Raw genomic sequence first — 23,569 nt, 5'->3', positions numbered from 1 at the left:
TCTAAACAGAAAATCAACAAGAAAACAATGGCTTTGACTGACACACTGGAACAGATTAACAGATATTCAGAACTTCCCATCCTAAAACAGCAGAATACACATATTTTTCAAGTGCGCAAGGAACACTCTCCAGAACAGATCACATATTAGGCCACAAAACAGGCCTCAATAAATTCAAAAAGATTGAAGTCATACCATGCATCTTTTCTGACCACAATGCTATGAAACTAGAAGTCAACCACTAGAAAAAATCTGGAAAGACCACAAATACATGGCGGTTAAGTAACATACAACTAAACAATGAATGGGTCAACCAGGAAATCAAAGAAGAGATCAAAAATTACATGGAAACAAATGAAAATGAAAACACAACAGTTCAAAACCTTTGGGATGCAGCAAAGGTGGCTCTAAGAGGGAAGTTTATAGCAATCTAGGCCTACCTCAAGAAGCAAGAAAAATCTCAAACAACCTAACCTTACAACTAAAAGAGCTAGAAAAGAACAGCAAACAAAACCTAAAACCAGCAGAAGGAAGGAAAAATAAAGATTAGAGCAGAAATTAATGATATAGAAACAAAAAAACTATAGAACAGATGAGCAATGAAACCAGGAGCTGGTTCTTTGGGGGGGAAAAAAATCAATAAAATTGATAAGCCTCTAGCCAGACTTATCAAGGAAAAAGGGGAAAGACTCAAATAAATAAAACCACAAATGAGAAGAAATAATAACAAATACCACAGAAATACAAACAATTATAAGAAAGTATTATGAAAAACCATATGCCAACAAGTTGGACAACCTAGAAGAAATGGATAAATTTCTAGAAACATATAACCTACCAAACAGAAACAGGAAGAAATAGAAAATTTTAATAGACTGATTACCAGCAAATAAATTGAATCAGTAATCAAAACATTCCTAACAAACAAAAGTCCAGGGCCAGATGCCTTCACAGGCAAATTCTAGCAAACATTTAAAGAAGAGTTAATACCTATTCCTCTCAAACTATTCCAAAAACAGAAAAGGAATGGAAACTTCCAAATTCATTCTATGAGGCCAGCATTACCCAGATACCAAAACCAGATAAAGACACCACAAAAAGAAAGAACTACAGACCAATATCTCTGATGAACATAGATGCAAAAGTCCTCAGCAAAATACTAGCAAACCGAATCTAACAATACATTAAAAAAATCATTCACCACAATCAAATGGAATTTATTCCTGGGTTGCAAGGGTGGTTCAATATTTGTAATCAATCAATGTGATACATCACATCAATCAAAGAAAGGATAAGAATCATTTGATTATTTCAATAGACATAAAAAAGCATTTGACAAAGTATAACATCCATTCATGATAAAAACCCTTAACAAAGTAGGTTTAGAGGGAACATACCTCAATATAATAAAGGCCATTAGTGAAAAATTCATAGCTACCATCATCCTCAATGTGGAAAAACCTTTCCCCTAAGGTCAGGAACAAGACAAGGATATCCATTCTCACCATTTTTTTTTTTTTTTAAGATTTTATTTATTTTAGAGAGAGAGAGAATGCGAGCATGTGCACACACAAGCAGAGGGAGAGGGAGAAGCAGGCTCCCCGATGAGCAGGGAGCCCAATGCGGGACTCAATCCCAGGACCCCAAGATCATGACTTGAGCCGAAGTCAGATGCTTAACCGACTGAGCCACCCAGGCATCCCACTATTCTCACCACTTTTATTCAACATTTGATTCAACTGGAAGTCCTAGCCACAGCAATAAGACAACAAAAAGAAATAAAAGGCATTCAAATCAGTAAGAAAGAAGTAAAACCTTCACTCTTTGCAGATACACGGAACTATATATAGAAAACCTGAAAGACACCACCAAAACACTCCTAGAACTGATAAACGAATTCTGTAAAGTCACAGGACACAAAATCAACATATAGAAATCTGTTGCATTTCTATACACCAATAATGAAGCAGCAGAAAGAGAAATTAAGAAAAAAAATCCCATTTACAATTGCAACAAAAAAATAAGATACATATGAATAAACCTCACTAAAAAGGTAAAAGACCTGTACTCTGAAAACTATAAAACACTGATGAAAGAAATTGAATACTACACAAAGAAATGGAAAGACATTCCATGCCCATGGATTGGAAAAAAAAAATATTGTTAAAATGTCTATATTACCCAAAGCAATCTACACATTTTTTCATCTAAATTATTTTATTCTTATTTATAATGATTTTCTCAATTTTTAACTGAAATTAAAATGTTTTTATTTACAAAATGAGAGTTATTTGTCTCTAATACATAAAGTACTCATTTTCCTAACCGAAATGAAGTAAATAAGTCTTATTTAGGTTCATAGAAAGCTTTTAACTCCATAAAACTTATAGGGGAAAATGGCCATATTTGCAAATAGCCACAGGGATCAAAGTAGGATACAGGAGGGTAATGAGCAGAGTCATTGAACATACTACAGAAGTAATGTATAGTCAATCTCACTGGAATCTGTAGAGTCACATTCTTATATATGGATTTATATTTCATATTGTTCCATCGGCAGATATCCTTATTCTTCAAAGCCCAAGGATCTGCTACTTCTGCGTGAGATCAGCATTCCAAAATTGGAAACTCTTGGTCATAATACATCAAGAAATCAGGGTTCTTGACCACAATAAAGGTTTCCCCATCTTGACTATGCAGCCAATTAATAGTGATAGTGCACAGGCAAAAAAGCTTGGAAACAAGGCTCTGTGAATCTTGTCTGGCATAAATTAGAACTTCAGATTCCTTGGACAAATAACTGGGAGCTTCTATATTAAAATTTTCTGAAACCATCACTGCCTCTGTTACGTTTCTCTCTCGAAATGAAGCTAGCTCATATGGATTCACAAAAAGTCCTGTCAGGATGTACTGTTTAATCAAGAGTCAGCAGGCCTGGAAGTCCTCAGTATTTTCTCCAAATTTTACTTCTATTAAAAGGTCTCTGTGGGAACCATCTTTTAAAATTTCTTGCCTCAAAATAATTTCAGAGCAAGTGGCCCTTGTGCCAGGATTGGTGGGGGTGGCAGTGAAAACTGTGGCCGGTGTGTCGGTGAGCCCAGCCATGACCCAGAGGAGTGGCCAGGCCACTGCCCGGATGCCTGTAACCTGGCAGCCAGGACGGGGAAGAAACGCGGATGGAGGAGCCTGTGCACACCTCAGGCCATTCCTAGAGTGTACTGCCACGGAATTAGTGACCACCACAGAAGACTCAGTGACACCCCCCTGAGGTCCTGCCATTCCCTGGCTCTCTCCGGCTCTGGCCCCTGTGAGTTCCGGTGTTGTGGGAGGCAGCAGGCCTGGCATCCTTGTTCTCTCCCTCCCTGCCCCTCGCACTCTACACATTCCAAGCAGTCCTGATCAAAATACCAACAGCATTTTTCACAGAACTAGAACAAACAATCCTAACATTTGTATGGAACCACAAAAGACCCCAAATAACCAAAGCAATCTTGAAAAAGAAAAGCAAAGCTGGAGACATCACAATTACAGACTTCAAGTTATATTACAAAGCTGTAGGGTTCAAAACAGTATGGTACTGGCACAAAAATAGACACAGAGATCAACAGAACTGAATAGACAATCCAGAAATAAACCCACAATTATATGGTCAATTAATCTCTGACAAAGCAGGAAAGAATATCCAATGGGAAAAAAAAAGTCTCTTCAACAAATGGTGTTGGGAAAACTGGACAGCAACATGCAAAAGAATGAAACTGGACCACTTTCTTACACCATACACAAAAATAAATTCAAAATGGGTTAAAGGCCTAAATGTGAGACCTGAAACCATAAAAATCCTAGAAGAGAGCACAGGCCGTAATTTCTCTGACATCAACTAGCAATTTTTTTTCTAGATAGAGCCCCTGAGGCAAGGGAAACAAAAGCAAAAATAAACTATTGGGACTACAACAAAATAGAAAGCTTCTGCACAGCAAAGGAAACAATCAACAAAACCAAAAGGCAACCTATGCAATGGGAGAAGATATCTGCAAAGGACATATCTGATAAAGGGTTAGTATCAAAACATATAAAGGACTTCTCTAACTCAACACCTCCTCCCCAAAAATAATAATCCTATTAAAAATGAGAAGACTTGGACAGACATTTCTCCAAGAAAGACATATAGCTGGCCAAGAGACACAGGAAAAGATGCTCAACATCACTCATCATTAGGGAGATGCAAAACAAACCACAATGAGATACTACCTCCCACCTGTCAGAATGGTTAAAATCAACAACACAAAAAATAACAAGCGTTGGCAAGAATGTGGAAAGAAAGGAACCTTCTTACACTATTGGTGGGAATGCAAACTGGTGCAACCACTGTGGAAAAGAGTATGGAGGTTCCTCAAAAAATTAAAAATTGAACTACCATATGATCAAGTAATTCCACTAAAGGGTACTTATCTAAAGAATACGAAAACACTAATCCAAAAAGATATATGCACCTCTATGTTTATTGCAACATTATTTACAATAGCCAAATTATGGAAGGAGCCTAGTGTCCACTGATGGATGAATGGATAAAGAAGATGTGATATGGGGCACCTGGCTGGCTCAGTTGGTAGGGCATGCAACTCTTGATTTCACAGTCGTGAGTTCAAGCCACATGTTGGGGGTAGACTTTACTTAAAAGAAGAAGAAGTGGTGTGTGTGTGTGTATGTGTGTGTGTGTGGCGGAATATTACACAGCCAGAAAAGGAATGAAATCTTGTCATTTGCAAGTCAATCAGAGAAAGACAAATACCATTTGATCTCACTCATATGTGGCATTTAAGAAACAAATGAACAAAGAAAAACAACAAACCAAAAAATAGACTCAGGGGTGCCTGGATGGCTCAGCTGGTTAAGCATCTGACTCTTGATTTTGGCTCAGTTCATGATCTCAGGTTTGTGAAATCAAGCCCCAAGTTGGGCTCCATGCTGAGCACGGAGTCTGCTTGAGATTCTCTCTCTCCCTCTCCTTCTGTCCCTCCCCCTGTTTGCTATCTCTCTTTCTCTAAATAAAATCTTTAAAAAAAAATTCTCTTTAAACAAACAAACAAATAAAACCCCCAGACTCTTAACTGTAGAGAACAAACTGACAGTTACCAGAGCAGAGGTGGGTGGGGGGATGGGTTAAATAAATGATGGGGATTGAAGAGTGCAGGTGTTGGGATGAGCACTGAGTAATGTGTAGAATTGTTGAATCACTATATTGTACACATGAAACTAATATAACACTGTATATTAAGTATACTGGGTTAAAATTTAAAAAAACAAACAAACTCCGAGATACCACCACATACCAATTACTATGTTTTGGCTACTGTCAAGAAAAACAAACAAAAAACAAAAAACAGAAAATAACAAATGTTGGTAAGAATGTGGAGAAATTGAAACCATTCTGCATTCTTGATGAGAATAAAAAACGGTACAGATGCTATAGAAACCAGAATGGAGGTGCCTCAAAAAATTAATAATAGAACGACCATATGACCCAGCAATTCCACTTGTAAATATATACCAAAAAGAATTGAAAGCAGTATCTCAAAAATGTACTGGTACACTTGTGTTCATAACAGTGTAATTCACAATAGCTAAAATGTGGAAGCAACCCAAGTGCCCACTGAAGGACAAACAGATAAGCAAAATGTGATATAATTCATACAATGGAATATTATTCAGCCATAAAAATGAAGAATTTTCTGATATATCTACAACATGGATAAACCTTGAGGACATTATGCTAAGTAAAATAAAACAATCACAAAAAGACAAATACTGATTGATTCCACTTCTATGAGGTACCTAGATTAGTCAAAATAATAGAGACAGAATGAAGAATGGTGGTTGTTGGGGAAAAGGGAGGTTATTGTTTAATGGGTATAGAGTTTCAGTTTTGCAAGATGAAAGAGTCATAGAGATGGATGGTGGTGATGGTTGTACAACATTATGAATGTATTTAATGCCACTGAACTGTACAATTAAAATGGTTAGGATGGTAAATTTTGTCATGTGTATTTCTACAATAAAACAAACCATGGAAAAAATATATTTATGATCCATCTTCTTCTCTTAATTCTTACTACTATCACTTAAGTCTGGCCAGGTGTCAACAGACTAGCCACAGGCTGAATCCAGGCCAGAGACATGCTTTTTGTTTTTGTTTTTTAATTAGTTGCCAATATAAAAACTGGGAATCTCCAGATAGCATTTTCCACTTAGGAGAACCAAGATTCTTTGGAGAAATGACAGTTCCAAGTTTGGGCAGGAAATTTTAAAAGATGAGCTGGGACATCGTGTCATAGAAGATAGTAAAGAAGTTACCAACTTCTTTAATTTTGGGTTGTGTCAAATGACTCAGGGGCCAACTTGCAGAGGCTCAGATGTATAAAATGTGAGATGATTGTATCATCAACCAGAAGAACTGCAATACATTAAAAACCATTGAATATATTTAAATCTTTGAGTTCATAATCATAATAAAAACAATTAATTGATAACCAGGAAGATGCATGGAAATTAGCTCATTATTTTGAAAATATACAAGTAAAAGGAAAGAGTCAAACGTTCTTCCTGCCATCCCTGAACAAAGTACACTGCTAAGTAACCAAATAATGGATAAGGGAAAGTTTCTCTTTACAGAAGTATTCTAGCTAATAAGTAAAGAGGTTCTTATGCGCACACATACACTATATACATATATAATTGATATAATAGAAAATCACTATTCTGCAACCTCAAAAAACTAGTTGAACCAGATATTCAATGTGAATGGCTGCTAATATTATAGAAAAGAGAGACATTACATTACAGGTCTTCTGGCATATGAAAGAACACAATACCACTTATTTAGTAGGTTTGCCCAAAAAAGTTGAGCTGAAATTTGATCAAGCTTCTATATCTGACTACCAGTTGACAGAAAATACAGAGGAAAGGTGAAAACATTAAATACTTTAAGGACGCAATCAGAAAAATCCAGACTCTGGAAATTTTTACAGAACAAACATCCCAGTTTCTTTAATACATGAAAAAAATGCAAGACACCCATGAAGGATTATCTCCTAATACTCAATAGCACTGGGGTTTAAAGCATAGACTTTAAGCATCAGAATGTCTTAGAGACAAGTACTGCCTCTGCCATTTATCAGCCATTTGCATGGAGAAACTAACCTAACCTCTTCAAGTTCAGGCTTCTTTACCTATAAAATGGTAATACTAACAGCAACTATCTCATAGAGTTGTGAGGATTGAGATAATGGACATAAAACACTTAGCTCATTGCCTAACTTATGGTACATGCACAATAAGTTATTTTTATAATCTTCATCATTAAAGAATGTGTGCTGAATGAATGATTAAATGAATGACTAGAATTAATCAGCTAAAAATACTGAATATGAACTATTCTTAGCTGATAATGTTGGCCATGTCATTTACTCAATATTTATTGGGCACTGGAGCTAGCGCAGAAATGTACAAAAGTGAGTAAGATGTGGCCTCTACACTTGGACTTTTGCCTTTTCAAAAAAAAAAAAAAATCCTCCATGTCTTAACCCCAAGGAATACTAGCTAATGAGGATGTCAAGTCCCCTCTAACAGTCTGCTGGGAAGAACTCTGAGAATAGAGGACCATCATTCATTGTTCTTTCCTACAGAACCTGATTGAGGGGTGGGTAATGCTCATTGCCATGAGTGTACTCTGCATTATTGAAACACTTTAGAACTATGAACAGTCTTTTTTTTTTTTAATTCTTATGTTAATCCCCATACATTACATTAGTTTTAGATGAAGTGTTCCATGATTCATTGTTTCTGCATAACACCCAGTGCTCCATGCAGAATGTGCCCTCCTCAATACCCACCACCAGGCTAACCCATCCTCCCACCCCCCTCCCCTAGAACTATGAACAGTCTTAACAGACCTTGGCTGCTTTCGTCTGGCTCTCTTCTGCTCTTGTCACTTCCACCTGTTCTTCCTTTCCATCTGCAAGTTTTCCTTCTGCTGCGTACACCACCTGAGGATCAAAAGATAGGCATATTCATCGGTAGGACTTGGACAGCAGAAAATGAGCAAACGGAATGTTGCCAGAATGTTAAGAGAACAAGTACTTCCTCATTAGAGAAGAGACAACTAACCTACTTAAAAGCTGAGATCCGAACGACTAATGCAGGACAGACAGTCCCCACCTTATGAACACTCAACTTACAAATGACCCAGACACACATTACTGCCCTACCCCAGCCCCAACCCAGGAAGCTGCTGTTAGCATGGGCACCGCTAGGTGCAGGAAGAGGGGGGAATGAAGATTTTATAGAATCAGGGGTTCAAAATAAAAGGGAAAAACTGAGACAAGGTTAGCTTGTTTTCATCGCTTGGCATCAGGGAAATCCAAATCAAAACCTCAATGAGATACCACCTCACACCAGTCAGAATGGCTAAAATTAACTAGTCAGGAAACGACAGGTGTTGGCGGGGATGCGGAGAAAGGGGAACCCTCCTACACTGTTGATGGGAATGCAAGCTGGTGCAGCCACTCTGGAAAACAGTATGGAGGTTCCTCAAAAAGTTGAAAATAGAGCTACCATATGATCCAGCAATTGCACTACTGGGTATTTACCCCAAAGATACAAATGTAGGGACCCGAAGGGGTACGTGCACCCCAATGTTTATAGCAGCAATGTCCACAATAGCCAAACTATGGAAAGAGCCAAGATGTCCATCAACAGATGAATGGATAAAGAAGATGTGGTATATACATACAATGGAATATTATGCAGCCATCAAAAGGAATGAGATCTTGCTATTTGCAATGACGTGGATGGAACTGGAGGATATTATGCTGAGCGAAATAAGTCAATCAGAGAAAGCCATGTATCATATGACCTCACTGATATGAGGAATTCTTAATCTCAGGAAACAAACTGAGGGTTGCTGGAGTGGTGGGGGGTGGGAGGGATGGGGTGGCTCGGTGATAGACATTGGGGAGGGTATGTGCTATGGTGAGCGCTGTGAATTGTGCAAGACTGTTGAATCATAGACTTGTACCTCTGAAACAAATAATACATTATATGTTAAAAAAAAAAAAAGAAGATAGCAGGAAGGGAAGAATGAAGTGGGGGAAATCGGAGGGGGAGACGAACCATGAGAGACTATGGACTCTTAGAAACAAACTGAGGGTTCTAGAGGGGAGGGGTGTGGGGGCGATGGGTTACCCTGGTGATGGTATTAAAGAGGGCACGTTCTGCATGGAGCACTGGGTGTTATACGCAAACAATGAATCATGGAACACTACATCAAAAACTAATGATGTAATGTATGGTGATTACAATATCATAATAATAAGAAATAAAAAATAGAAAAAAAAGAATAGCTTGTTTTCCCAACCATATCTCAAGTTTATTCAGTTAACTCTGTTTTACTGCCTGAAATTCTGTATTAGAGAGAGCCATGGTTAGCAAGCAGGGCTTTTTAAAAAGACAACTACTTCTAATGGGAGTTTTTGCAATCCTCTATTACTTTCAGGGTAATTTTTCACTAATGATATGAGAGACTCTTAACGTCAGTGGTTTTTTTTAATGTATTTTTAATCAGAGAGAAAGATTGCCCTGATCTCACCAACCACAATAGGTACTCAGCACCATAGGCACAGCATCCTGAGCAAGGGACGTTCCCTTGTTAAGTCTAATTCACAGCCACCACGTGTTGGAAACCCAACCACCATTTGTACATGTAATACAATAGGAAAGGAGACCCCTGGAGTTCTTATTTGGGGGGTCTCTAAGATGGAGGACAGAGACCTGAGACAGCCCGCAACAAAGTCTACCCCCTGGAGGAAAGCCAACCAAAGTAAAAGAGGCCAACAGACAAAGAGAAGCTGATCTGAAAAATGTATAAGGAAACAGACACAGAGAAAGAGAAAGAAAAGGAGGAAAAAAATCCTGCTGAAGTCATTTGAACTCCTAGAAATTATGGACTTTCTAGTTACACAAGCCAATACAGTCTTGATATGCTTAATATACTCTGAATTGTGGTTTTTTTGTCCCCTCCAAACAATAGCCCTAGAAGAGCTTCATTCTCAGACCCACTGGTTCACTTCCTGGCTTGTCTCTCCCTGACCACTCAGCAGGCATCCACCTGGTTTCCAGAGTAGTGACCTCTCTCCTCAGGGCCTTGTCTTCCAAGGGCAGCTCTGAAATAAGACTGGCCAGTCCCCCAGATCAGCTTCTCTCCCTGGAGCTGGCCTATGAAGGGGGAATGCTATACTTCTAGGTACAGCATTCCTTCCTAATTACGTGATCTGGGCCCTTATTTTCCTCCTGTGTTGTTGGATACCCCTTGAACAGTACTATATAGAATTCCAAATATTTCTCAACAGCTTTTGAAAACAGTGGAGATACACCGTGAGGGTCCCCAGAGCTGGGTTGTAAATATTTGCATTGGTAGAGTAAGTGAAGTTGAGCAGTGGAATACTATGGGTAACCAATGGGCATTTGTTTATTGCATTTCAGGTTTGAGCTAAGGTTTTTGCCGACCTTATTTCAATGTAGTTTGTGTAGTCATTTCCCAGAAATTACATGACCTTCTAGGATCTTTTTAGATTTTTTTTTTTTTACATTTGATTACAAGGGGGAAAAAAAACTTGAGACCATATTTAATTCCACCTTTCCTTTTTTTAAAAAAAGATTTTTTATTCATTTGAGAGAGCACGCAAGGGAACACAAGCACAAGCAGTGGGGGAGGGTGGAGGGACAGAGAGAGGGAGACATAGACTCCCCACTCAGCACAGAGCCCTACACGGGGTTCGATCCCAGGACCCTGAGATCATGACCTGAGCTGAAGGCAGACGTTTAACTAACTGAACCACCCAAGCGCCCCTAATTCTACCTTTCTAAAATAAGTATTTCCTTCCAGTTTACACCTAATGTATTTTTTTTTTAATTTTAAAAGTCAGAAAACCAATTTTTTTATTTCTAAAGCTCTGTCATAGATTTCTGGCAGGTGCCGATGGTCACCTGCTACACAAGACCCCTGTAGCTGGCAAACAGTCTAGCCATCAGCAGACCGGGCCAGAGAGGTTCACTGGGGTGGCTCCGCCTCACTGCTCGTACTGATAACTTCCTGCTTCAGTTCGTCTACAATGATCTTGCCTTCTAAGTCCCAGATCTTGATGCTGGGGCCCGTGGCAGCACAGAGCCTGTAACGGTTAGGACTGAAGCCCAGGGCACTGATGATGTCCCCACCATCTAGAGTATAAAGATGCTTGCCTTTGTGGAGGTCCCACAGCATGGCCTGGCCCTCCTCGCCTCCAGAGACACAGAGGGAGCCATCTGGAGACAGACTCACAGCGTGCGAGTACCCTGTGTGGCTGATGTGATTGGTCTTCAGCTTGTAGTTTGCCTCGTTCCATACACTGACCAGCTCGTCCCAGCCACAGGAGACAATGATGGGATCACTGCTATTGGATGAGAAGCAGACACAAGACACCCACTCCGAATGGCTCCCATCCTGGACAGTATATTTGCATACACCCAGAGTATTCTACTACTCAATGGTTTTATGTATGGAGCCAGAGACAATTTGCGACATTGTCAGAGGAGAAGGCCTCACTCAGCACACCCTTGGTATGGCCTACAAATCTGTGTGTGGGGTATCCGTTGAGAGATCCCAAAGCCGGAGGGCTCCACCTCAGGAGTCTGGCCATCTGAGGAGATGACCCTGAGGAACACGCTGGGGATGCCCTAGTCAGTCTCCTCCCTGGTCAGCTTCTACATGGTGATGGTCTTCTCTCAAGAGGCAGACAGTATCATGTCCAGGAACTGGGGAGTGGCGGGAATCTGCGTCAACCAGCCTTTGTGGCCTTTGAGGGTACCACAAAGTGTCATCTGCTTAGTCACGGCGGTGCCGAGGGCGGGTGTCCCCTCAGCGACAGGGATGGAGCTGGATGGCTCAGAGAGACTAGCACCATAGCCGCTCCGGCCACAGCCCTACTGGGGAATAAAGAGCTGCATCTGATGTATTTCTATTTTTCCACATGTGGAATCCCAGTGATATAACTGTCTGCTTTGTCACTTATATTAAAAAACAAAAGCTTTTCTCCATGCCTGGTCTTCATAAATATAATTTAATAGTTATATGTGTAATATAATGTAACTGTAAACAAATATAATTCTATCTATTCCTTCCAATAGATAATGTAAATTATGAATATCATGTAAATTACATATCTAGTCTCTAGACATTTTAATTTTTTCCCAATGGAAAGTGGAATTATTAGGTCAAAAATCTATGAACAGCTCTTGCTGTGTATTATGTAAAATTCATTCTCAAAAGAATTATTTCAAGTCACTCCACCAGCCAAGTGCGGGTGCACATGTATCAATGTTTCACTTAACATGCAAGAGATCCTGTCTTTGGTACTATCTTCTTATTTCTCTTTTTCTAATATAATAGGTACATGTTACTTTAATGGACATCATCTAAATTAAAATCTGAATTTCAAAAGGAATAATTAAGACTTAAGAAAGGAGACAAAAATGAAAGCTCGCAAGTATGTAATTTTTCTATTTCTAAATCTTTTGAAAGTTAGCACTATTAATGTATACTATTTATAATTCTTTTCCCTGTTTTAGACACTGTAACTTACAGAGAAAAATGTAATCTTGCATGGGCATGCTATCCTACCAGTAGACTCTGGTTTCACAGGGCATTAAAACAAAGATGCAGATCTGTCATTTTATACTCCACTAAAAACAGGTATACCTTGTAAAAGACAAAACTGTAAGGAACAGAAGAGTCAGAGAAGGCAAAACCTAGAGATTTCATTTGAAAGGTTTTACAGAGTCACAAAGAAGAGGGGTTAAAACTTATGAACCAATACCATTCAAAAATATCCCATGCTTTTCTGACACTTGATGCATCTACCGTCCCTGTTCCAAGGTCTGAATCTTTCTTTAGGACAAGTATCCAAGCGATAAATCTACAGGGTGCTTTACTTAGGAAGCAGTAACAGGCTGAGTGGGGCTATGTGGCCCTAGATGAGGACTCTGGAACAATCTTTAACTCTGGAATTCTGCCAAGAATGAGGTGCAGCTCTGGGCTAGACTTAGGACAATGAAGACTGAAAGGACGGACACATTTAAACAGTTGTGGTCAGACTGCAGAGACTAGCAGCCCTAAAATAGATTGCATGCAAACTTGATAAACAAGCAAGGAATTAAAAACAGTCTATCAGAGAAATGTGTGTAGTCTTCATAAAAGCACTTTAGCAGGTTATATGATGTTTATATTCCAAATGCCATACTCTAAACTTGGATTTCTACAATTCACCCACAGGCTCTTGTTGTTAAGTATATATAACAGCAAAAAAAAAAAGTTAGAAAAAGACTATTTCTATAATTATTCTACAAGAGTATTGAAGGTAATATATGTGAAGTGCTTAGTGCATTCAACCCTTCATTCATTCAACAAATTTTTACCAAGTACCTATTAGGCATTAGAAATTCGGTGATGAATAAAGGTTCTTGCCCTCTGGGAACATACATTTTCACAGGTGGAACAGAGAGGGCAGACAAATAAATACAATACCTCTAATTAAACTATTAAATATAATTTATGTAACAGAAAATTACATTAAGTCCTCGAAGATCACATAAAGAACTAAAATGGAAGATGACAAAGTTGAGGAGGTGGGAAGATCCTAAATGAGATGGTTCTTTGCACTTTACAGCACCTATCATTTCTAGGATCTGTGCTAGTCCTTCCTTCTTCCTCTGGCCTGCACCAGCCTACAGCCGCTGCAACCCCAGCCCGTGTGCACACGCAGGACACGGTCACGCATATGCACGCCCCTTTTCTGATGACCCCGAGACTTGGCTCAGTATTATGAGACTAGAAAACCTTACTTAAAAAAAAAAAAAAGATTTTATTTATCTAGGGCGCCTCAGTGGCTCAGTCATTAAGCGTCTGCCTTCGGCTCAGGTCATGATCCCAGGGTCCTGGGATCGAGCTTCCCGTTGGGCTCCCTGCTCGGCGGGAGGCCTGCTTCTCCCTCTCCCACTCCCGCTGCTTGTGTTCCTGCTCTCGCTACCTGTCTCTGTCAAATAAATAAATAAATAGTCTTTTTTTTAAAAAAAAAAAGATTTTATTTATCCATTTGAGAGAGGGAATGAGAGACCACAAGCAGGGGGAGTGGCAGGCAGAGGGACAGGGAGAAGCAAGCTTCCTGCCGAGCAGGGAGCCCAATTGGGGACTTGATCCCAGGATCCTGGGATCATGAGCTGAGTGAAGGCAGACGCTCAACCGACTGAGCCGCCCAGACGCCCCTAAAAAACCCCACTTTAAAGAAACTGCAGGCAATAGGCACTCTTAGCTGCCCAAAATGATACTTGGTTATTGGAACTGCAGCTTGACATATTTTTTCCAGTCACCACTTTAATCTCTCATAGCACATTAACCAAAAACCACTGAACAAAGAGCATTTGAGAGAAAGAATAACTGACTTTAAACGCGGAGAGAGAAAAACTTGGGGGTAGGAGAGGAGTGTGGGCACTCACCAGGCACTTGTGTAGAGCATGGCCATTCACAGTCTCCACTGAAAGTCGCTACTGGTTCAGTACCAACTGCAACAGTGTGGAAATGACTCTCCCAAGGTTAGAAGTAATCTAACTCTAGTTCTCAGGGCAGTCCTCACCAACTCAAAAGAAATTAGATAAATCCCATCTGGGAAATTGCACCTGAAGGCTGCTTTCTGCAAGTCTCTGGGAGAAGGTTCAGGAAGCCCAGCAATGGGGATCACACCAGCTGCATATATCTCACCAGGGCTAGGAGGGTGAGGAGGAGGGGCAACGTCCAGATTTTGACTCCCACGCAGTCCCACCTGTGTGCTTGACTAACGAGTGAGGGCAGGCATACATCAATGACCAGGATGGCCTTCTTGTCTTACATGAAAACCAAGAGTCATGTTGTAGTTCTGTAACTCTGCCCCAAGGCACAGGTCTTAATTTTTTATTTTGGCAAAACTTCAGTCTATTGCCATAGACTCTTGTTGGCTTTTTCTGGCCACAGCTTAAAGAGATACACATGAGGTCTCCTTAACTGGATTCACTTGGGATAATTTAACCTCAAAGAGGAAGCAAATGAATAACAGGTTTAGTTTTTGTTTTTAAATAATATGCAGTCACCAAGAAAGAACTGTAATTCAATTTAATCCCATTAATTACCTGGAGGGCTTGTTAAAAGTAAGATTTATCCAGAACCCTCAGGTTCTTATATGGTCTGGCAAATCCATTTATCTAGAGATGCAAAAACCATGTCTTCACTCAGAGAAATAATTGCCAAAGTGTGGTATGTGGGGCTTTGACACTTAGTGGGAGAGGTTCTAGTGATAGCCACTGGCCTCACACAGAGACAGGGTTTTATTCAGTCTGTATGAGATGAGCACCGCTGGTTGAGCTGCCACTGATGTAAATATTTTTTTTTTAAAGATTTTATTTATTTATTTGACAGAGAGAGACACGGTGAGAGAGGGAACACAAGCAGGGGGAGTGGGGGAGGGAGAAGCAGGCTCCCCGCTGAGCAGGGAGCCCGATGCGGGGCTCGAACCCAGGACCCTGGGATCATGACCTGAGCCGAAGGCAGACGCTTAACCGACTGAGCCACCCAGGCGTCCCCGATGTAAACATTTCTTGGTCATTTGTAGGCTATGTATACAACCCGAGTTGGTTTATAGAAAACAAAAAGACCAACAATTAATTTATATCTGTGGGATATAAATGTAAATAAGAAGATGGTTTAAATCTGTCCTCCCCAAGCACAGCAGGCCCCCCAGTGGTGCCTGGCTTCCAATGGCTGGAGGATCTGCTGCTTGTGTCTTGGGCCATGTGGGTGGGTGTTAAAGAGCCCATGTGGTACGATGGCCATTTCCTGAATTTGAGGCAAACAGCAGGCGGACTGCCTTCCGGCTGTCTTAACAGGCAAAACCACTACAAATTCCAAAATTGGGTGGGCAGTGTAAATCCATGAGAAGAGTGGAAGGGCATTGAAGGAGAAATAAGCACTTCCTATATGATGATGATGCGATGATGACAACACTCTAATGGTAGAGTATTGGAGATTAATAAATAAATGCATTTCTATTTGCAGTTAACTCTAGCTCCTAGTTGACTTATAACTCATATCAAGAGCCATGTAGTGTCTTTATCACCTAAAGATTTTACCTTTCTGTCATTCAAGTTGAGCAAGGAGGTTGAGCGGCATAAATGCAGTCCCCGTAGGAAAGATGATGAAGGAGAAAGCCTGTCCTGATCAGTACCTAGAAATCATGGGTAAGGGTGGGGAGGGGAAGTAAGCTATTTGCCATGTGAACTGACTGGTCTGGGAGCAAAGGATTATTACATAGGTTTGAATAAAAAGCCAGAATCAAAGGAGTTTTTGACACACTCCCCATTTGGAATCTTGGAATGAGACCTCCATGCAAAGCACTCTGCCTACCTCTGGCAAGGGGTTGTGATGGATGGGCTGAATGAAAGTAGAAGAAAAGACAGTGCTCCTTGTTCCCTACAGTGTGTGCCTGGTGTGCAAAGAATACAGAAAGATGGGACACTGTTGGCTTAGTTGGTTTAGTATCTGCCTTCGGCTCGGGTCATGATCCCAGGGTCCTGAGATCGAGTCCCACATCGGGCTCCCTGCTCAGCAGGGAGCCTGCTTCTCCTTCTGCCCCTTCCCTCTGCTGGTGCTCTCTCACTCTCTCTCAAATAAATAAATAAAATCTTTAAAAAAAGGAACACTAGGAGTATCTTTTGTTCTAATGTTTGGTCTTTGACCCCATACCTAACACAGGGCTCGTAAATCCCTTGGAATTTAATGGGTGAATGTCTTTTGTTCTGAGGTGACTCTTGATGGGCTCTTGAATGAGTTGCTTGTCACCAGAAAGACCAAGCCATGATAAGAAGCTTGGAATTTTCATTCCCACCCTCCTTTCTCCAGGGAGGGGAAAAGGTCTGAAAATGGAGTTAATGATCAATCATGCCTACCTGAGGAAGCCTCCATAAAAATCCCCAAAGCATGGGGTGTGAAGAGCTTCCAAGCTGATAAGTGCATGCAGGTGCTGGAGGAATGGCTGGCCAGAGAGGGCACGGAAACGCCACGGCTCCTTCCCACATGCCTTGCCCTACATGTCCCTCTCCATCTGGATGTCCATCTGCATCCTTTATCATATCCTTTTATAATAAACTGTTAACCAGTACATAAAGTGTTTTCCTGAGTTTTGTGAGCCACTCTAGCAAATTAGTTGAACCCAAGGAAGGGGTTGTGAGAACTTCTGATTTAGAGCGGATGGGTCAAGTACCGGTGACAACCTGAGCTTGCAAGTGGCCTGTGAGGTAGGGTCAGGACAGTTGCGGGGTTGAGCCCTTAACCTGTAAGATCTGATGCTACCTCCAGGTGGATAGTGCCCGAACTAGTTAAATTAAAGGACATCCAGGTGGTGTTGCGGAGAACTGCTTGGTGAAGGAAAACTCCCACACAGCTGTGTCAGAGGTGTTGTGAGTGAGACAGCGCCCTGAGAGGAAAAGACAAGCATAGGACAAAGACAGGTTTTCTTTATACCATCTTTGGGGAAAATATGATAAGGGAAGGGGGCAATAGCTCCATGATGAAGACAGATTTTTGACTGGCTAAATACTTCCTTGGAAGTCTTTTAAAACCAGAAGAAGGTAACATGGTCTCTTTCACCCCCCAAAGCAGCCCTCTGCTATCTAGCAGTGGGTTATGAGAAAGATCTCCTACAGGAAGTAAAAAAGCTACATTTTCTTTGCACATCTATACATCACTGTATAGTAAGTACTATTATTACCCCCCTGTTTTACAGTTGAAGATATTGAGGCACAGAAAGATTAACTTTCTCAAAGTCAGTGATAGGGTGAGGATTTAAACTCAAGCACTCAAGATGTAGAACTCATACTCTTTTTTTTTTTTTTAAGATTTTATTTATTTATTCATGAGAGACAGAAACAGAGGGAGAAGCAGTCTCCCAAGGAGCAGGAAGCCCGATGCGGGACTCGATCCCAGGACCCTGGGATCATGACCTGTGCCCCATTTAATTAAAATTTTTTAAGATTATGGCTTTACTTTACAAGTAGAAAAATACAGTGAGGCTTGTATTAATCAGGAGAGAACTGGCTTCACTACAATAATAAATCTCAAAAACTCAGTGGCTTAACACATGCAATTTTCCTTTCTGCTGCAGATCTGGCAGCTTCCTTTTGAATCCTAACTCAGCAATTGGATCTACTTCTAGCTTATAGCTCCACTACTTCAACCCTTGGTTTCTAGGGTCATTAGAGGTAAGGCATAAAGGAGAATGAAGAATTTACATCTGCTATTAAATGCCTCCATTGGCCAAGAACCAGTCACATGACCCCACTTAAACTATAAGGGGTGGGAAGTGTAGTCTATCATGTGCCCCAGAAGGAAAGAACTGGACATAGGCAAACATAAGTAATCTGTATCATAATGTGATTACCATTGTAAGAACTTAATAAAAGAGCATAGCCTCCAGAATCAGGCTGCCTGGGTTCCTATCCCAGCTTAGGCACTCACTGACGATGTGACTTTGAGCAAGTTATTCAACCTCATTGTGCCTATTTCCTCATCTGTCCAATGAGGAAAACAATATTGCTGTGCAGGTTAGATGAGGTTGTATGTTGACAAGCACAGTAAATCGTTCACAGAGATGACTAATATAACTCCTCCTATCCTTGTATGCCTGCCCATTTACACTGTGATTTTTCCTCTCCCCCCATAAAAGCATACAGTTAATCACCCTACCCTTGGATCTGGGTTTTACCTGTAAATTGCTTTGATCGATAGAATGTCATGGAAGTGATATGTGGGATTTCTAAGCCTAGAATTCAATGAGCCTTGCAGCTTCTGCTCTTACTTCTTGGAATTCTGTCCTGAAACCTCCATGTGAAGAAGTCTGGCCTGGCTACTGGAGGATAAGAGGTCAGTGAAGGAGAGACAAGATGTCCCAGTGGAGGGCCCTTAGACCAAGCAGCTAACAGTGACCACTCATTGCCAGACGTAGGAGAAGGGACAACAAGTTAGGCTATCAGATCTGCCAGATAATTTGCAGCCATATGCATAACCACAGGCAAGAAAGCAGAAAAACCATTCAACTGAGTCCAGCCCAAATTGCTGACTCACAGAATCATGAGTAAATAAAATGGTTGTTGTTTTAAGTTCCTAAGTTTAACACAGTGTCTGTCTTAGCTTCATCACACTGCTTAACACAGTGCCTGGCACATAATAAGTACTTAATAAATGTCAAGTGGTGTTATCACTTCTTCATCTAATTTAAAGCTCATAATATTTATAAAAGGCAGCAGAGATTTCTAATCTCATTTCATAGGTGAGGAAATGAAGGCTCAGAGGTGGTAGATAGTTTATCTGATATCACAGAGTCCTTAAGGAGTCAGCTGAGCATTTAAGACTTGACCTTGTAAATCCTTCTCCAGTGAAGGCCTGTTCTCCACAAATAAATCCTTTCATGAATAGGAATAGGAACCACAGTGGAATATTTGCTCTTACAGTTTTTAAATTACTAATTTCTCAGCAAAATGGATAATCAAGCTCCCAGTGCTCAAGTATTTCTTTCTTTTTTTTTTTTTAAGATTTTATTTATTCATTTGAGAGAGAGCAAAAGCCAGGGAGGGGTGGGGGCAGAGGGAGAGGCAGAGCAGGGACCCCGACACAGGGCTCAATACCAGGACCCTGGGATCATGACCCGAGCTGAAGGCAGACACTTAACTGACTGAGCCACCCAGGTGCCCCCCAAGTATTTCTTGTTAATGACCTTTAGTACCTGCAGCATCAGGTTGAACTTTAGAGAAAAGTAAGTTATTATTATTTTTTTTAATGGCAAAGAAACTGGTTTTTTTGGAGAAGATGTGAAAAAGATGATCTCTTTGAAATCAGAAATGAGATTTGCAGGGTATCCATCAGCAGTGATCAAAATTCCCTGAAAATGAGCTCTACCACTTTAGTGATAGACCCCACTGATCTGTTCCAATGTCCACTAGTTCCCCACAAATTCCTGCAAGCATATTTTTGGTCATGTATATATCTCCGTGATTTTTAAAGATTTTTGCTCTCCTCTAGGTGAAGGATGAGTTCTATTCCATTGAGCCAACAGAGATCTATTTCTTCTGCATGTAAATATTTCTAATCCTTCTACCTCTGACAAAGTAGACCGGCAAATATAGCTAATTCATCTCTTCCTTTCATTCTCTCATAAACAATTCATCAGGAAGTCCTGTGAACTTTACCTTCCAACTCTACCCCAAGTACAACACTCCTCGCCATCTCTGCTATTACAGCCCCTAGTCTAAGATATCAATGTCTTTACCTTGAACTAGTGGTAGCCTCTAACGTCTTCTGCTCTCTCTAGAACAGAACTTTTTGCAATGATGGAAACGTTCTGTGCCTACACTTCCAGTGGAAATATTCTATGCCTACATTTCCAATATGGCTGCCACTAACCACATGTAGTTATTTGAAATGTGTCTGCTGTAACTTGGTAACTAAATTTTAGTTAATTTTAATTGATTTAACTTTGAATAGCCACATAAGGCTAGTGGCTACCATACTGGACAATACAGATAAAGGGCATGAATTCTAATTATGTAATTTGGGGCGCCTGGGTGGCTCAGTCATTGAGCGTCTGCCTTCGGCTTAGGTCATGATCCCAGGGTCCTGGGATCAAGCCCCACATTGGGCTCCCTGCTCGGTGGGAAGCCTGCTTCTCCCTCTCCCACTCCCCCTGCTTGTGTTCCTACTCTCGCTATCTCTCTCTCTGTCAAATAAATAAATAAAATCTTAAAATAATAATAATTATTATGTAATTTGCCTGTTTAAAATCCTCCACTGCAATTAAGATAAAATACAAAGTTCCTGCCTGGCCCACAAGGTCCCTCATGGTCTGGTCCTACCTACTTTCTTCCCCTAGCTCAGTACACTCCAGCCATAAGGACCTTCTTCATGTCTCTTGAACACATCAAGTTCACTCTCTCTGACATTTGTTCTTCCTTCTTCAGTGGATCCTCACATAATTGACTCCTTCTTCTCATTCAGGTATCTGCTCAAAAGTTATTTCTTCAGAGAACTTTCTCTAGCTATCAACCCTAAAGTCTGCCCTAAATCCTAGTCTATTCAACACATTACAAATCAGACATTTATAACATTTATCATAAACTGAAACAATCTCACATGTATATTTATTTCCACATATTTGTTTCTAGTTTTGATTGTGTCCTCCATCAGAAAAAAAAGACCATTAATGCAAAGACTTGGCTTATTTATCACCATCCTAGTGTCTTGATGAATGAGGGAATCTGGGCTCTTGAGGTGAGAGCCCAATGGCAATACCAGTGGCCCAGTGTTTCTTTGACTATTACATGTTGAGGGGATTACATGTTGTTTTTCCTATGACTTAGCACTTACTGAGTGCAGGCAACATGTCCTAAAAGAGAATGAACCAGGCCTTGGCAGATGGGCTTAGACTTACTCTGGGAAGGTATGAGAGCTGCAGAAATCATTTAGCCTTTCTTTCTCTTCCCCATAAGATTCTGACCATTTCTTCTTACTAGTGGCCAAAGACCTCTGGTGAGAATGAAGTCACAAAGAGTCTTCCACATTCTCTCATCTCTCTGACCACAGTGAATGTGAATGAAAGATCCAGAAAGAATTTTCAAAAGCTTGCTGCTCAGTCACCAACCTTTGGTGACTTCTTGTTACCAATGTGGATTGACTGCTGCCTGCGCTGAGGTCTCCAGAACCTGCGGCGGCTTTCCAGGCGAGCTCCTGTTGCTGGTAATGAGACACGGCTGACCCTCACAGCTGCATTTTAGCCCCAAACCCGGCACTGACTCACACGGAAGCTCTCTGATTTCCTGAAGGATCTTCCACAGGGACATTCCACACTTTCCAAATCTTTCCTGATCTAAGAAAACCAGACTAGGGCACAGAGGGCACAGAGGGCAGTTGCGGCGGAATGGTGGCTACCAGTGTTTAGCCTAATTGGCAAGCGAGCAGTTTCCATCTCAGTGTGTGTTCAAGCGCATGGGAGTGTCATGAAGAGTGAAGACTATGCTCTCCCGAGTGACGACGACTGGGGTGACTATCCCCTGCCCGATGTGGTCCCCGCCAAGAACCTCTCTGCCACCCAGAAGGCCTTGAAAGAGAAGAAGGCTCCCTGGAGCAGCCTCTCCATTGAGGAGAAAGTTGAATTGTACCGCATCCAGTTCAATGAGAGCTTTGCTGAAAGGAACAGGAACACGAATGAGTGGAAGATGGTTGTGGGCACTGCCATGTTCTTCATCGGCTTCACCGCTCTCATTCTGAATTGGGAGAAGCACTCCGTGTACCGCCCTGTCCCGCACACCTTTGAAGAGGGTGGGTGGCCAAGCACACCAAGAGGATAGTCAACGTGAAGGTCAACCCGATTCAGGGCTTCTCAGCCAAGTGGGACCATGACAAGAACAAGTGGAAGAAATAGGAGCCTGCCACTCACCGATCTGAGCCTCACCTTGTTCTGCCCCCTCCACACAGCTCAGCATCTTCACTGGAAATTGTTGTATTGCAGCACCAGTGCTAATAAGCGAGCAGTCTATGTGGAGAAAAACAAACAAACAAAAACAAACCCAGACTAAAGATGAAACCAAATAAAGCCTAGGGATTTGGAATTTTAGTCATGTTCTTTCATGTGTCAGTAACTATAAGGCAGGTTCACACAGAGTGGCCATAACGTGGTTAAATAGCAAAATTCCTGACTACTTCCGTAGTCAGTGAGAAATGTCTGAGAGCGTTTCATAGAATCAGGACTTGTGTGCAGAGAGGAAAATATTTCAAGTCAAGGATTCATTCATTCATTCATCAACTCCTTCATTCATTCATTTCCTGCAATAAAGATTTAGGAAGCTCCTGCTATGTGTCAATGACTCTGCAGAGGTGTGGGGAAACAGAGACGAATGCTATGTAGCCAGTGGTTTTTGACCTGAGACAATTCTCCACCACCTTTCTGATAAGAGACCAGCCCTTCCCCAGCATGACAGCATTGGCCAACTGCAATGCTCCATTCCCCCAGCCTTAGTGACTCTCCTTTCAGGAATTTTCATCTGGGACTAATAGCAAAGACTGCCATTTGCCTGTGGGGACACCATCCTGAAAACCTAGTACCATCATAGCCAAACAATCCATCGTGTGAAAGAACCGTGTCTGCAGTAGGAGTGAAGGAAGCCACTACACAGCCTGAAGCAGAGTGAGGGGTAATGGAAGAGAAGAAACGAGAAGAGGAAGGAGAGGGAGAGAGTAAGGGGAGTAAGAGTAAGACCACTTGGTATTATTTTCTGCCTGGATCCAGTCATGCCAGATACCAGCACCATCCCTCCCTTTTAACAAATCAATTTCATAATCCTGAGATAATATATATTGCCCTCCTCCCACGCTTCTTTTTTCTTTTTTTTTTGTACAATGATTTCAGTTACC

At 41.1% G+C, this 23,569-nt stretch overlaps 3 pseudogenes; 1 reads left to right on the top strand and 2 right to left on the bottom strand.

Moving 5' to 3' along the window:
* Window positions 1-2,384: 2,384 nt before the first annotated feature.
* LOC118019354 lies at window positions 2,385-3,105 on the bottom strand (annotated as a pseudogene).
* Window positions 3,106-11,043: 7,938 nt separating this feature from the next.
* LOC118019345 lies at window positions 11,044-13,764 on the bottom strand (annotated as a pseudogene).
* Window positions 13,765-16,304: 2,540 nt separating this feature from the next.
* On the top strand, window positions 16,305-22,580 carry LOC118019343 (annotated as a pseudogene).
* Window positions 22,581-23,569: the final 989 nt, after the last annotated feature.

The sequence above is a fragment of the Mirounga leonina genome, unplaced genomic scaffold, assembly GCF_011800145.1.
Source record: "Mirounga leonina isolate KUSES-001 unplaced genomic scaffold, KU_Mleo_1.0 Mir_108, whole genome shotgun sequence".
NCBI lineage: Eukaryota > Metazoa > Chordata > Mammalia > Carnivora > Phocidae > Mirounga > Mirounga leonina.
The sequence above is the reverse complement of the archived record's forward strand: the minus strand, read 5'-3'. Positions and strand labels throughout refer to the sequence as shown.